This window comes from Eptesicus fuscus, chromosome 19, assembly GCF_027574615.1.
Source record: "Eptesicus fuscus isolate TK198812 chromosome 19, DD_ASM_mEF_20220401, whole genome shotgun sequence".
NCBI lineage: Eukaryota > Metazoa > Chordata > Mammalia > Chiroptera > Vespertilionidae > Eptesicus > Eptesicus fuscus.
The window spans coordinates 32,356,662-32,368,898 of NC_072491.1; the positions used below are offsets into that span (position 1 = coordinate 32,356,662).

The 12,237-nt window shown below is 41.8% G+C and overlaps 1 non-coding gene across 1 annotated transcript; it reads right to left on the minus strand.

Annotated features, from left to right (window-relative positions):
- Nucleotides 1-11,479: 11,479 nt before the first annotated feature.
- Nucleotides 11,480-11,581, minus strand: LOC114232141 (U6 spliceosomal RNA). Its single transcript, XR_003618188.2, has one exon. It is a non-coding gene; the product is annotated as a U6 spliceosomal RNA (small nuclear RNA).
- Nucleotides 11,582-12,237: the final 656 nt, after the last annotated feature.

Below are 12,237 nucleotides of genomic sequence, written 5' to 3' on the forward strand. Positions count from 1 at the left end.
AACCCCACGAAAGATGTCTCATGGCAGGACTCCTTAGGTGCTCAGAGAAGGAAAAGATCGGAGAAGGTTTCTGACCAAGGACAAAGGCAGTCTTCATAGAGGAAGCAGCGCTTGAGTTGTATCCTGATTGGGCAGGACTCCGATTCATTTGTTCACTGAGTGCCCGCTTGGTGTGTGGATGGTAGCATGGTAAGTGGAGAGCATCATAGAACATTCTACGTCCCAAAGCCCAGAGCTGAAGGTGACCTCTAGAGAGGGGATCAGGACTTCCTCAGTAGTCAACAGCTCACTAACACTCTTGCCTCTCTCCTTTCACTGTAACGTTCCTCCTAGTGTTGCTAGAGCTTGCAGTGCTGTAGAGATCATGAATCATACTTTCCTGGCTTCCTTCAGTCTCTACTCCAACAGATAGCAGGACCATGGGAGACATAATTAGGGAATCTGCAGACTGAACTAGAAACTGTTTGGTATGACTAAGGGAAAAATTTATGTAAGACATACCCAATCCAATGAAATAGTCTATTTGCAGACCATTGAACTGCCATTTTTTACATCTTCAAAGAAACCAAATTCCTTGTGATGTGTGAATTCAAGTATTTAAAATATATAGAAGCAAATATTTTTATAATTTCCATTTTTCTGTTTGATTCCATATGGCACAGGGGTCCAAAGCTTTTACTTGTTGACAAGGAAGTGCACAGAAAAATCTACAGTAATTCATCATTGGACCAAAGAAACTAAAAATCTCATAGGCATGATTGTGATTTTTGAAATCCTATCAATTGCTCTGTCTCTGGGTAAATGAAATTTTTGCTGATACTAGGGAATTGGGTATTTCTGTTTTATTTTATTTTTAAATATATTTTTATTGACTTCAGAGAAGAAGAGAGAGAGAGATAGAAACATCAATGATGAGAGAGGCTGCCTCCTGCACATCCCACACTGGGGATCGAGCCTGCAACCCTGGGCATGTGCCCTGACCAGGGAATCAAACCGTGACCTCCTGGTTTATAGGTTGATGCTCAACCACTGAGCCATGCTGGCTGGGCAGGCATTGTTTTTTGTTTTTTTTTAATAGCTCCAAGTCTTATATTTTATTGCAGAACAACTTCTTAAAGTAGGATATGCCCCAGATTTATACATCAGCAGTTCAGCAAAGAAGTGTTCCCTGTTTTTAAACCCATACACATATAAAATAACTGGCTTTGGGAACTCCATGTAAATTCTAACCCTCTTCTCTGATAATGAAAAAATTGACTATTATTCAACTGTGACTACTCTTCTCACATATATAATTAGCATATAACATTAGGCTTATCTCAAAAGTAGATCATCAAATACCTTCACAGTGAAGAACTCTGTAATTTCAGTTCTAATAGAGGATCATATTTAAAAACATAGTGATTTCAAGATGCTAAGAATTTCATAGGGTGAGGGAATTAATTTTCTAGGTTGGAGAATATTTTTCAAAAATGAAGGCAAAATAAAGACATTTCCAGATAAAGAAAGTCTAAGAGAAACTGTTAGCAGACTCACCTTACCAAAAAAAAAAAAAAAAAAAAAATCAATCAAGTTCTTCAGGCCAAAACCAAGTAACCTCAATTAGTTCCAGTAAAGATAATTATATCATCATAAAAGATTATATAAATGCCTTTTTCCACTCCTGGTATAGACTCAAGAGAAATGAAAACATATATCCACACAAAAACTTACACAGAAATGTTCATAGCAGCGGTATTCATAATAGCCAAACAGTAGTCAAAACCCCCAAAATGTCCATCCACTAATTACTGGATAAATGAAATGGAATTTATTTTGAAATTTAAAGAAATAAAGTACTATTACGTGCTACTTCTGAGCTCAAACACACCAATACAAAGGTACCGCCTCCTCAGAGTTCTGGATCCCGGACCACGAGCTGGAAACGCAAGCACCAGGGCTTCCTCGGCCCTGGGCTGCGTCAGCCGCTCAGAGCTCCTCCTTCACGGTCTAAGTGTTAGTAAATCTAACCCACACCTTTTCTCTCGGGCATAGTAGTGTTGCTTCTTCCTGCAACTGTTTCTCTGTGATACCTGCAAGTTTGCTTACCTTCCCAGTTACCTGTCCACAATTCTTTCTATTAAAGTCTCTGTGTTCTTTGGTCTCTGCCTCCTGACAGGACTTAACTCACTCTCCTCCTAGGAAGTCGTCTTGCCAAAAATTTCAAACCAAAATCCAGTGGAGGCATACAACACTACCTGAACCTGAGTCTGGTCAAGTGCTGAGAAGCCAATTTGCAAGAAATACAGGAAGCAGAGGAACATGTAACACATACCACAGGAATGTAATCAGCAAAAACCAGACCGTGGAGAAATTACAGAAGTGACTCCGTTTCTTAATCACAAAAATAACAAATTGCCAAGGGGAGTGGGGGGAAACCACCTTTGCCAATATGCTTTTACAGGACAACCCAGGAAATCTTCATGCTCACTGACTGGGTAATTGATATTATTAAGGAATTGTTGTGCTGTGCTATTTTTTAACAATTGTCAGCAAACGTGCAAAGTAGCAATTGGAGAGAATAACCCTGAGGGAGACCGATAATGACCCCCAAAGCCATGACCTAGTCTGCAGAAGCTGTGAGTATTTTATGTTACATAGGAAGGGGGAGTTAGGTTGCACATGGAATTACGGTTGCTAATCAGCTGACCTTAAGATGGGGAAATTTTTAAATATATATTTTTTTATTGATTTCAGAGAGGAAGGGAGAGGGGGAGAGAGATAGATACATCAATGATGAGAGAGAATCATTGATTGACTGCCTCTTGCATGCCCCACACAGGGGATCCAGCCTGAAACCTGGGCATGTGCCCTGACTGGGAATCAAACCATGACCTCCTGGTTCATAGGTCGACACTCAACCACTGAGCCATGCCGGCCAGGCAAACTAGACTACTTTAACCCTACCAGACCGCTGTACCGATTTTTCGGTAATCTCTGAATCTCTGGTGACTCCTAATTTTCGGTACTTTGCCTAGACCTATTTTCTACAATGTCTCCAAGTTCCATCTTATTCTAACCACTTGTTTGCATGTAACTAACATTTTTCTATATCATGTTGATTTTTTTCTCTTTAATGCTCAGGAGCCCAGGTATAGGGGACAGTTAGGTTCAGGGCCTCAGGTCGGGTAGGTTTAAAATTCGTTAAATAGTTCTATCTCCAAAGTTCAATCCTACCCCCAGGCCAACACTGAGGGTAATTTTTCTCCACCAGTCCCCTCCTCAGGGCCCAACTTCAGTGGTTCATCTTTTCTCTTCCTGGCTTCATCCCCCCAGCCTTAAATGCCTCCCTGCTTTATTATGTGGAGAAACTCGCCCTTGCTTCATCTCCATCTTCTACCTTCAGAAAGAATCTTCATAATATTTAGTGAACAAAGGGCTTTCCAAAGCCCAGCGTAAACCATCCCCATCCCCTATTAACTGTGGGGATTATAAATCAATTTTTAAAAGTCAGCCTTTGGGATAGGATATGGAATTGAATTCCAATATGGTATTTTTAGGGACATGATATGAATACTGAGGCATCTAAATCCCATGTAACAGTAAGTTACAATGAACGGACATGCACTATATCAAATATATAAATGTTTTCTTATTGAAGATAAACTTATTACAGGTACCTGCTGGGAATTCCTGACAAATTCCAATAAAATAATTGTTAACTGCACAGTTAGATAGGATTTTAGAGACAATATGTTACTAACTAATAAATATCCCACAGTTATGTGTTTTTCTTCAAATAACACTCAATGATTTTCATTATTTAAATAATAATGGCACATCAAAATTGTTTCATTGTCACAGTCAGAAGTTTGAAAGAAGCCCAAGGGGCTACAGAATGACTGCGTTGCTTTACTTTCAGGCAAGTTGTCACGGGAATGGCCCCAACCGGTACCAGTTGCTTTCCAGGACATCCTAAGGATGGCATTCCATAGCGCCCCTCGGTGTCCCGAGAAGTCACTGCGTTAGCTCTGCTGTCCTAAGAGTCCACAGTCCGGTGCCCTCACAGGGGCCTGACTTCCTGGAGCTCCCAGCAATGTGGACAAGCCGTGTTCAGGCGGATACAGAAGCATCCCATCCACGCGCCACACTTTGTGTCAAAGGAATGAGTAACTGGACGGGGCCACCATCACCAGAGATTTAGACAGAACATGTAAAAATAAAACCATAAGCATCAAGTGCTGATGACAACCTAATTGCTTTCTCTGAGGACAACCAGTTGAGACCACCAGAAAGCAAGTGATATAATGATTCAGCAAGAACTTTAATATGTCAGGTGCTAAAAATACCTAGTAGGCATGCTCCACCCCGGCCCATTGCCCTCTGAAGTTAAAATATGTGCCCAAGTGCTTTATCTGGCACCAGGGGCTCATTTACAAATGATTATGAATAAACGGATTCCTCTTCTGAACAGGTGGGCTTCAGATACTAGTTACAGAGCATCTGGTTATAGAGTTTCCCTCAAAATCCATCCTGAGGAATTGCTCACTTCATTTGCATATAACTTTTATCTCCATAGGCCAGCCCACATTGTGATTTAAAATAAAATCGTCCAGCCTGGCCTGTAGCTCATGGTTGACCATTAACCTATGAACCAAGAGGTCACGGTTCAATTTCCAGTCAGGGCTCAATCCTTGGTATAGTGTGTGCAGGAGGCATCTGATCAGTGAATTTCTATCATTGATGTTTCTATCTCTCTCTCTCCCTCTCTGTTCCTCTCTGAAATCAATTTAAATATTATCTACACTAATAAAAGAGTAACATGCAAATTGCCCATCCCTACACTACGCCCACCAGCCAATCAGGAGCGAGTATGCAAATTAACCCAACAAAGATGGCAGTTAATTTGCATACACAGGCAAGGAGTGAAGACTGAAGACAGCGTAGAAGGAAGCCAAGTGCTGCAGAAGGGAGGGAGGCAGCGGAAAAGGGAGGGAAGGAGGCAGCGGAGACAGAAGCGAAGGCCGCAGGAAGCCCTATTCTTGCAGGAATAGGCCCAAGGAAGCCCTATTCTTACAGGAATCATCCTGCAACGGGCCTCTAGTATTCATATATATATATATATAAATATAAATATATATATATATATAAAATAAAGCTGTCCAAACAGTCATTATGTGTAAATCCCTGACTCCTCAATCCATCTGCAACCACAGCATCCTCACTCCATTAAAAAGCCCCCGTGCCCAATTATTTCTGGAAGATTTTTACTGAGGAAGGAGGAGGGCTCATATCCTTTCTGCTAACACCCTGAATCTTTCATTTTATTGTTCTGGTGCTCCTATTCCCTGTGGTGAGGGTCACGTCTGCTGCCTACCAAGCTACTGAATGCCCCACCCACTTCCATGAATGCTGGAGTCACTTTAATTGGCTCTAAACCAAAAAAAAAGCTACTTCTTTATTTGTACCATATCTAGTCCCAAAGAATTTTAAATCCAAAAATATGTACAATGAAACAAGATAATAAATAGGAATTGAGTTTATAGGAACATAATGGCAGAAAGATTTTTTTAAAAAGATATGAAATTAGTGCATAAAACTCATGCCATAAAATTAGGTACACTTGCTTGAAGTGGCCTGAAAATTTTGGCTGTAAGCTTTCTAGCAGCCAATGTAAAATGGGAAGCATAAGAAAAATCAATTTAATTCTCAGTAACCGAGATCTGAGAGAAATGTCTCCTATAAAGTCTCACTTTTATAACGAAGTTTCTCTTTAACTTAGTACCCTGTATCTCCACCAATATTTTTATAGTAGACACAAGAGTATTTAGAAGCTAATTTTTAATCTTCCTTCAAAGTGTATCTATGGCCTGTTCTATAAAATGTTGTTTAGTAACTCCGTGTAGGAGAGCAAAGACAACGCAGTTTAGGTTTGATGCAGAAAAGAAATGAGAGTATCTAGAAAATGAGCTGCATAGCTCTCGGGCACACCTCCATGAAGACTGCTGCATCAAAGTAACCCTTCTTGGTAGGTACTTAGAAGTACAAGTATTCCGTGTTGCCATTTGAAAGGGACACATATACATCTAGAGTCAGCTGAGCGAGGGGTAAGGTGAGCAGGTCTTATAAAAGCTGAGACATTGAAGAAAAGTTACATGTGGGAGAGAAGGCCACCACTCCTGCACTGAGGCGAGCTGAGAGTACAGGAAACCACAAGCAAGATTTTCTACTCCAGCCCTGGCCGGTGTGGCTCAGTTGGTTGAGTGTCATCCCATACACCAAGAGGTCACAGGCTTGATTCCCAGTCCAGGCACATGTCCAGGTTGCAGGCTCAATCCCCAGTAGGAGGCAGCCAATGGATGTTTCTCTCTCACTCCATCTCTCTTCCTCTCTCTCTCTCTCTCTTAAATCAATAAAAGCATTTTTTTAAAAGATTTCCTACTCCAAGACACAGAAAAACAAGCTGTTGAGTCTCAAAGCGCTGTTATTTAAAAAGGAAACAATAATTTTTGTATGAAAAATTACCAAAACCTCAGCCCTCCCTCCTCGGCCCCCAAAAAAATTTTTCCTTAACATATCTGTTGAGCATCCAACTCATGACTTACTGGACACCCCCAAGATAACTGATTCAATGGTTTGGCTGGATTTATCTGCTTTTCAGGGTTGTTAACTATCTGCCAATTGTAGGTTGGGGGTGTAGGGGGGTCTACTAAAAATTAAGTGTGTTTTGTTTCTGGAGCCTTTCTTTCTGGAAATACTTGCAAGGAAAGACCAGTTGTCAATTAAGGTCACTCTTTCTTCATCGAACTAAAGCATGTGATCTGCTTATAATAAAATGCTTCTGTTAATTTGCAGTGACTCAGAATGGAAACTTTATTCAGTCCTTTTCAACGTAGGTATGTTCAACTGAAAAGTAAGCACTTTGCTTCTGTCCAAACTTTGAAAGAAATGTGGGTTCCTTTCAAACCCAATAAAAAGTCCATACTTTTATTAAAGGAGCATATTAACAACTCAAATGTAAAAATTTCACAGTAAGTAATATGTATAATAGATCCCGTTAGAAGGTGCTAATCAGATAATGTGGTCTGACTCTGAGTTTAAGAAAACAGCCCTGGCCAGATAGCTCAGTTGGTTAGAGCCGTGGTCAGCAAACTGCGGCTCGCGAGCCACATGCGGCTCTTTGGCCCCTTGAGTGTGGCTCTTCCACAAAATACCATGGCCTGGGTGAGTCTATTTTGAAGAAGTGGCATTAGAAGTTTAAGTTTAAAAAATTTTGCTCTCAAAAGAAATTTCAATCGTTGTACTATTGATATTTGGCTCTGTTGACTAATGAGTTTGCCGACCACTGGGTTAGAGCATTGTCCCAATATACCAAGGTTGCAGGTTCAGTCCCCGGTCAGGCACATACAAGAAACAACCGATGAATGCATAAATAAGTTGAACAAAAATCAATCGTGCTCTCTCTCTCTCTCTCTCTCTCTCTCTCTCTCTCTCTCTCAAAAGGAAACAACAGAACAGACTAGTTCCACAGGAGCAGGAGCCAGGGGCTGTTCGTCATTTATTTACAACAAGGTCAGCTGACAGGAATATTTCTTCCTTAGCAAAGAGTCCAGGGCTATGCCCCTCTGTGATTAGACCCGCCCCCCCCCCCCACTTGTTTCATCAAGTTGGTGGCTCCAAGTCAGAGACCTGAGGACCCCTGGGTGGGGTTTAACCTTTAATCTATGAACCCGGGAACTGTCGGGGTAATTTGTGCCAGCTTTCCAGTATTGGGCCCATTTCACTCTCTGTCCGTCTTTACCAATGCAAAACAAGAGAAATGCCTATTGATTGCAAAAGTCTTACATGCAATGTCCTGGGAAGAAGTAGAAGAGAGAGGAATTAGCCCTCTAACCTAGTTTCGTATCCACAAACAATTGCATTCCCTCAGGTATCAACCCTGGAGCCCCATTCACCACCCCCCCAAAGCCCCACCATTACCTCACTATTATTTATTATATGACTCTTAAAGCCAGATATTTTAGATGATGAAACTGTTTCCATAATAAATGATTTCAACATCATTTATGGTTTATGGCTTAGGAGAAGGAAATCATATAATTTCGTTCCACTCCTGAATGTCCAGGCATTGTAAATATAATCCTTCTCGTGCCAGTAAAGACATTAAGGAGAGAGAAATGCAGGCCTTTTTCCAGGCTTCCAAATAGGAAAAATATTTCTCAAAAAAAATAAAGAACAAAGCCACGAAAATGGTCCAAAAAAACATTGGAGACATGGTGACAAAACAGAAAACAGTGTTATTCCTTAGAAAAAGTGAATCACAGAGCTGTAAACATCAAGTCATGCTTCAATATTGCCACTATAAAATGGGTTTCACAAGGTGAAACAGTAACATGAGCTGAAAATATGAAGGAAATCTGGACACCTAATCAACACTTGATATTTTTGGTAAAAGACTTTTAGATGAAGACATTCAAAAATTATAACTCCGGACCCACACTGTAGTCAAGAATTCATGACAGTAAGAGAGAGGCGACGTTAGCCATCACTGCCAGAATTCAGATGGATGTTTAAACCCCCAGACTCTCATACTCCTCCTCCGACACATCCCATGCTGAAGAAATAAATGTCGGGAGAGCAGAAGACCTTTCCACTACACAGAACACGGCGCCGGAATGAGAGTTAAGGGAATTTGATTCTGACATGACCCCATCAAATCCCAAACCTCATTGTGCTGATAGAGATCAGAGGCAAAAGCAAAAAGGTTGAATCTACACTCGTGTGCCAGTAAAAACTCCATTGCAGGTTTTACAGAGAGAGCAGCTGACATTTTGGGGACGTATGGGGAACGTGGCTGAAATACCAAAGAGAAGTCGGCAAGATTGAACGCTTACTTCCTGCAGGTATGTGAGCAGCAACGCAGGGGTGCAAATACTCGCTGTTCGGAAAGCCTTTGTTCCTGCCGGCCACATACCCCGCCCTGAGCGGTCAAGTGTGTTCAGTGGGAAGATACAAGCAAAATACCCGGAGCAGGCGGGGTCCTGACAGCCGAGAGCCTCGGTTTTCACCAAGGCCTTGGCCTCCCTGGTGACTGTGCAAAGGACGGTCTCCAAACTGGAGTGACGTGAAGGAAAAAGGGATCGTGAACTTCATGAATCATTCTGTAAACTAAACCATATTTCTTTTCATGAGTTCCTAGGTCTTGTTTTTTAAATGCTTCAAGAATGTTCTAAAAACTTTCCATGTTGGCCCGGCCAGCATGGCTCAGTGGTTCAGCGTAGACCTATGAATCGGGAGGTCATGGTTCGATTCGCGGTCAGGGCACATGCCTGGGTTGCGGGCTCGATCCCCAGTGTGGGGCATGCAGGAGGCAGCCGATCAATGATCCTCTCTCATCATTGATGTTCCTCCCTCTCTCTCTCTCTCTCTCTCTCTCTCTCTCTCTCTCTCTCTCTCTCTCTCTTCTCTCTCTCTCTCTCTCCCTCCCTCGCTCTCCCTCTCCCTTCCTCTCTGAAATCAATAAAAATATTGTTTTAATGTAAAAAGTAAAAACTTTCCACTTTTCAGTGTTGGTAACTCAAGAGGACTAGAAAATTCACTTGCATTCGGATTGCTCTTATGGTCTCATTGGGTCCTGAAATCCGTGTCAAAGTTGAATAAATAATTTTACAGGTGAAACCTGTTAGGATCTCTGGCAGCATGATTTGTAAGTGATGAGCCAAACAAAAGAAGTAAGTAGTTTCCAGGGTTTATTGTGGAAATATTTCAGTTAACACCCACTCAAATTGAGATGTAACTTAAATCTTTACTGCACAGCTATTATTTGGCGGGCGCTGGAGAGCCCTCAGAACCTGGGCGCTAGTCTGGAGGCAAACACCAATCATATTCAGAGGCAACTATAAGGCAGCGTTGTCTGCTTCTTGTAATCAACCCAATCCTGTCTCTTGTGAACAAAGGTTAGAGAACAAATGCAGTTAAACAGGGATGTCCTAGAAATGACAACCAGAAATAGACTTAACACGGTTTCCGTAAATAAAACTGAGGACAGGAGAGCAAGGTGCTGAAGCTGGAGTTTCCCAGGAAGGGTGGAAATCTGTGCTCCGGCCCTTTGCACAACCCAATTACCAACCAATGTCACCCAAGATCCTGGGAGTGTGTTAAGGGCTTAGACGTGCTCTGTCCAATGTGGCTTATGTCCACCGTGCACTTGAAATGTGGCTGGTCACCCTGCCCGGTTAGGCTCAGGGCGTCGGCCTACCGAAGGGTTTCAGGTTCGATTCTTGGTCAAGGGCACATACCTCTGTTATAGGTTCCCAGGCCTGGTCGGGGTGCATGCAGGAGGCAACCAATTGATGTGTCTCTCTCATGTCAATATTTCTCTCTCTCTCTCTCTCTCTCTCTCTCTCTCTCTCTCTTTCCTTCCCTCTCCCTCCCTCCTCCTTCCCCCTCTCCCTTCCACTCTCTCTAGAAATCAATGGAAAAAATATCCTCCAGTGAGGATTAAAGAAGAAGAAATGTGGCTGGTGAGCAAACTGAGATGTAACTTAAATGTAAAATAGATGCCAGATTTCAAAAGCAATTTGAAAAAAAAAGTAAATCATCTCATTAACGATTTCTTTATGTTGATTATATGTTGAAATGGTGATATTTTGGATATACTGGTTAAATAAATTATAGCATTCAAAATAATTTTACTCATTTCTTTTTATCTTTAATGTGGCCACTAGCAATTGACTAATTAATATATGGTTCACATTACATTTTTATTGATCAGCACTGGCTTAGACTCTTGAACCTGAGAAAACGGAGTTCAAATCCACACATTAGTTGTGTTACCTTGAGCAAGTTACTTCACCTTCCTAACCACTTGCCATCTACCAGTTTCTGCTTTAATTGGTGGGGAAACCTCAAAGAGTTGCTTTTAGGATGAAGTTTACCAAGGTAACTCATGCAACACAAGTCTTCAATAAATTTCAGCAAATATTTTCAAAACCATCTCAGCTATGCAGTGACCTTTCTTTTTTCTTTTTTTCGTTTCACTGCTAGCCCTCACTTTAAGGAATCACATGATCTAAAGTGACCTAGGATCCTTACACAGGAAGTGGCATTTTCCACTCCCATTGGGGTCATTGTTTTCAACCTTCCTTGTTTGGTCAATTCCTACTCAATCTTCAAGACCTAACTCAAATACATCTCCTGTAACAACTTCCATGACTTCTCTATCTGATTAATTACCCTCAACACTGTCCATCTAATATTTATTTAACACATTTTGATTGAGCACCTACTATGTGCCAGCTTTGTTATAGGCTCAAATAGAGTAGTGAGCAAAATAATAGTCCTGTCCTAACAACATTCTGCATTCTTGCGAAAAAGACAATGAACAAAAGCACACATCGCATTGTGCCCACAAAGAGAAATTGGGGGGAAAATAAATTGGTTAAGGGAATAGAAAAGGACAAGGTCAGGGAACACCATTAAAAAAAAATATTTTTTTTTTTTAAATATGGAACGCTTCACGAATTTGTGTGTCATCCTTGCGCAGGGGCCACGCTAATCTTCTCTATATCATTCCAATTTTAGTATACACTGAGTGGCCAGATTATTATGATCTCTGAACACATAATAATCTGGCCACTCAGTGTATATCCTATATAATAAAAGGCTAATATGCAAATTGTCCCCTCGACCAGGAGTTCAACCAGCAGGCAGGCCGGCCAACCGCCCATGTCCCCTCCTCCTGGCCAGGTTGGCCGGACCCCACCCATGCACGAATTCATGCACCGGGCCTCTAATGTGTATGTGTGTGTGTGTGTGTGTGTGTGTGTGTATTTACACACTGAGTGGCCAGATTATTATGTGTTCAGAGATCATAATAATCTGGCCACTCAGTGTATGTGCTGCCGAAGAGAGCACAGGGAACACCATTTTAGATAATGTGACCCAGGACAGCCTTTCTGGGAAGGTGGCACTTGAGCAAAAGAACGGGATGCCCCACCTAACATGCTAGATGTAAGGACAAATACCCAGGGGGTAGGTCTGTGCCCTGACACTCTGACTGTGAGAGTGATGCAGGCAGCATCTCCTTGGACACTGGCTGGAAACGCCCTGGACAGCAACGTAGCCACTGTCTGTCGTCCTGCTCCTCTGCAGCCTCCTGGAGGAAATAACCAAGGAAGCTACAAAAATATCTCAGTTTCGTAAGAACTGCCGTGTGGCTTAACATGACATTTTCCTGACTTTACCAAAAGGAAAGGA